Source organism: Canis lupus, chromosome 3, assembly GCF_011100685.1.
Source record: "Canis lupus familiaris isolate Mischka breed German Shepherd chromosome 3, alternate assembly UU_Cfam_GSD_1.0, whole genome shotgun sequence".
NCBI classification, from domain to species: domain Eukaryota; kingdom Metazoa; phylum Chordata; class Mammalia; order Carnivora; family Canidae; genus Canis; species Canis lupus.
Window position 1 is genome coordinate 58,402,963 of NC_049224.1, and position 4,121 is coordinate 58,407,083.

Consider the following 4,121-nt stretch of genomic DNA (forward strand, 5'->3'; position numbering starts at 1 on the left):
TTTTGTTTTGTTTTAAAGTAAGATTGCCTAAAATTCCAAAGCGGGTTAGCCTCTTTGTTCACTTCCCAACTGCTTTGAGGGCACCTCGGGAATAAGCGCCCAGCCACCCGCCTGGGCTCTCTGCAGAGCCCCAGCCCCAGATGCATGGAGCCTGTTTCCAATAAGCAGAGGACCGACCTCACTGAGCCCAAAACCCAAGAGCTGCTAGGCCGTCATGGGCCAGAGTGCAGACTGGGCTCCGGCGCCCACGGGGTTGGGGGGCCTCCGGGGCGGGCGGCCCTCGGGGTTCCAGACGCAGTGTCAGTCACCTACCCTTATCAGTTCTCCGTCCAACACTTAGAGTCACAAAGCTGGCTGGAAAAGTGATAAGGGGATGTGACTGGCCGACCAAGAGGCTTTGCTGCAGTTTGCAGGTCCCGATGAAAGCTGACGTCTGGTTTCCCAGCCGCAACTCACTGGACCCTCCCTGCCACTGCTCCCTCGCCCCAGGGCCTCTCTGTGCCCGTCTGCCCTGCTCCCCTCCCCGTCTCTCCTCTGGACATCTGGCGGGGCACTCGTGTTCCTGCACACGGTCGCTGAGATATGCAGCCCTGCATAGCTATGCAAAGTAGTAGATGGTTCACATTAAAAAAATTTTTAAATTTTAAATTAATTTAACTGTTGAGATTAATAAATAAACCAAAGTTAGCAAAGTCTTTACCCAAAAGCTCCCGCAGGTCTGAGGCACACCCAGCATGTTCTGCTCCTCCGGGACTCTGCTTCTGTGCCACACCCACATGCCATTCATAAAGCCCAGCGCTGAGTCTCCTCCTCTGGCAGGGATTGGTCCTCAGAGGTGCTGGCCCCAGGCCAGGACCCATCAGCCACAAATCCACTGGAGCTGGATGTGTCCACTGCACTATGTGGCTTCCACAGGATTAGGCGGGGGTGGAGTTTGGGTCCAGCGGGGAGACCTCACCCCCCCCACCACGGCGGACTCCTCCCTCTTGACTGTCGACCTTCCACACCATCCATGCCCAGAGTTATCGGAAACCAAAAACTGGTAACGTGGCTTCTGTTGCAGAGACCTGACCAGGATCATCTACGTCAGGAAGAGTCCAGAGAGGAACCGCCCATCCCTCAGGAGGGGATTTGCATGGAGTAAAGCCATCCATCCACTTCGGATCCCCTGTACTGCTGCTCACCTATTGGTGGCTTATCTAACCTTGAGCAAATCATTGAGTCTCTCTGAGCCTTGGTACCTGGTCCCTAAAGCAGATCGTCTCGCCTAAGTCCCAAGACCACTCTGAAAATAGCATGAGGAGAGGGATTGAAAAGGCTTTTCTTGGACCTAGGGCCCAGTCTGGGCACACAGCCTCTGGCAGGGCTTATAAACTCTGGGTCTCAGCTGCCGCTTCTGCAAAATGGGGTCGTAATAGCTACCTCAGGAGAGCTTCTCTGCAGAGGGAACAGGTCAACGGTGCAAGGGGAAGAGCGTGGCCTTTGTGGTTAGTTGGCCTGCCTGTGAATCCTACTTTGCCATTCATTGGCTCTGTGTCAGTGCCCTGGCCTCTGGGAGCCTGCCTTCCCATGTCCGCAGGTGACAATCCTGACAACCCTACCTGCCAGGGCTGTGCTGAAGGTGAACCCAACACCCTACACACACAGAATTCAACTGATGTGTAGCTGACATCATGGACAAGGTAATGCAATCATGGACAGTGGCAGTGAGCCTTAGCTACTTCAGCCAAGCTTCCGAGATGCATCGCTGCTCCACTTGGATGGCTTCCCCAGGGTCAGGCCAATCCAGTCCGGAGCACCACCTGCTCCTCCATCTGTGTCCTATAGGGAAGGTGTCCATTAGGCACAGGGCTTTGGAAACCAGCTCCTTGTTGGGCACCAGCAGATTATACTCTGGAAGGGCAAATGTCAAGGATCCAGGACCCAGAAAAACAGCAGAACCAGGGGCTCTAGCTGGTGGAGCAGGTGAGCCAGTCCCAGGACTCGAGGAGTCCAGGTGTGTGGGAAGAGGGAAGACCCCTCCCTGGATGGGGAAGCAGGACTGTACAGTGGTAGTACACCTGTTCCTGTTTGAACCCACCCCCATGTCTCGCCCTTGGGAACCAAAGCCCAGGTTGAAGGATCCCAAGGATGCAGCTCTCTTGTCCTTGGCCCTGGATCAGAACCAGTCTATGACACGGGCCAGAAAGCAGATGTTTTTACACAGGAGACAGAAGGGCCGAGCAGCAAGAGGAGGGGGATGAGGGTGACCAGCCCAGTCACCTCCTCCCAAGGACACAAACTGTGACAGAAGGGAAAATGCTGTGGTTCACTTCTTCCACGGAAGCTGCTGTCCTGTTCAGGGCTTGCAATCCTGGGCTCCACACTGTGGGCCTCTGTCTGCAGAGACCCTGACGGGAGCTTGGAAACGCTGGTTCTCAAACCTGGAGAGCGTCTAACAATACGATTCCACGTGCCACCCAGTGCCCAGTCTAAACGCGAACCGTCCAGCCGTGCCAAGGGCTACATTTCAAAGACCCCTCCCCTTTTGTCTTGTGTCCCTGGTCTAAAGGTTGTTTATGTCTGGGTGTTTACATAAGATAGAGTGCTTAAGATGTTAATCAAAATTTCTTCTAATCTTTGCAATGAATTCACTTGCATGGGGCTTTTTCATTCTAATCAAATTCATCCAACAAGAGGAGTCTCCATCCACTGATGAGGCTGTGTGTTTTCCAGGGCTGCTCCAGACGCTGGGGAGAGTGGGACGAGCTCAGCTTCTGGACTGAAGGAAACGAGGCGCTCACGGTGATGCTGACTCACCACAGGGACACGGGGAGACCATCCCATGGCAACCCTTCACTATTCACAGTGGTCATGACTGTGCCAAAGGAGCAAGCAGGGCCACAGCCAGCTGGCGAGGGCTGCAAGCACAGCCCTCTGGCGGCCCCCCAAGGCTTTCCCCTCTGACTCTGTCCCTGATGCTCCAAACTCACTCCCACCCGTCTTCCCTGACAAGTCTCGAGGCAGAGTGCCGCGCCACCCCGTTAGGACCGACCTCCTGGGCACCAGAGCTTCTGTTACTGAGACATCAGGTACAAGGGGCCCCTGCTGGGGCCTTGGGGGGCCGCTTGTCCAGCTTCTCACAGCTGGACCCCTGCTCCATGTGGTCCAGCACAGCCTGTGCCCCTCGGCTCATTCCCTCTGTGGCCCCGGCCACAGCTTGCTTGTTTTTGTTGTGCCTTCAAGGCTTTTTGTTGACACATGTTCTACAACCACCAGTGTGCACATCACTGAAGCACTGCACGCACACCCTCTAAAATATACGTCTATGCACACGTCAGTGGACCTGGGCTTTCCTTCTAATACAATACAATAGTACAATATATTTCTAATACAGCAAATTTTCTCAGGGACTGGCTCCACTCAAAGTGTCACCACCTTCTCTTTACAGAATTCGGCAGATTCAGGAGGTTAAGGAACTTGTCACAGGCTTCGCAGCTGGTCAGAATTCCAGCCTGGATGTTGTCTCTGTTTGCTTTCTCCTACGCCAGGTGCCTGAGCGGGCGGGTGGGCACGCCCGCCAGAGCCTCTCCCAAGGAATCCGGGTCGTGCGTGCCTTCTGAAGCCACCTACCGCTCCTTAGCCTGGGAGCCGGGGACGGTCGTGGCCAGGGAGGCCGGCTTGAAGAGGCAGTGGAGCGGTTGCTGAGACACTGGACCATGCCCTGCCCATCTTTCACGAACCCCGTCCACAAAGCTCCCCTGCAGACCGCACCCGGGCTTCTGTATGCACTCGCCTGGCCCTCAGGGTTACGAAACCCCCATCCTTCTGCTTCTCCGGCCGGCGGCCTGTCACATCCACTTTGCATCTCACATAATCCCTTCCTGCCGACTGACTGGTTCTACCTCGGCCTGTCTGCCCGCCAGTGGGTCAGCTCCTGCCGGGCAGTGTGGATGGCGACCCCCAGCCGCCTGCCGCCCTCCCCCAGAGCTGGCCCAGACAAACGTGCCCCAGGGTTGCGTGTCAGCCCGGCTGCGGGAGGGACTGGATGGGGACAGGCGGGGAGGGACAAGGACACGGGCCAGCCCTTGTGCAGACCAGGCTGCCCTGCCTGTTCATGCTCCGGGGCTGCGACCTCTGTG

The 4,121-nt window shown here is 56.3% G+C and overlaps 1 non-coding gene across 1 annotated transcript; it reads right to left on the reverse strand.

Annotated features, from left to right (window-relative positions):
- Positions 1 to 305: 305 nt before the first annotated feature.
- On the reverse strand, positions 306 to 373 carry MIR184 (microRNA mir-184). The gene has a single exon (NR_049430.1). It is a non-coding gene; the product is annotated as a microRNA mir-184 (primary transcript).
- Between the last annotated feature and the right edge of the window lie 3,748 nt (positions 374 to 4,121).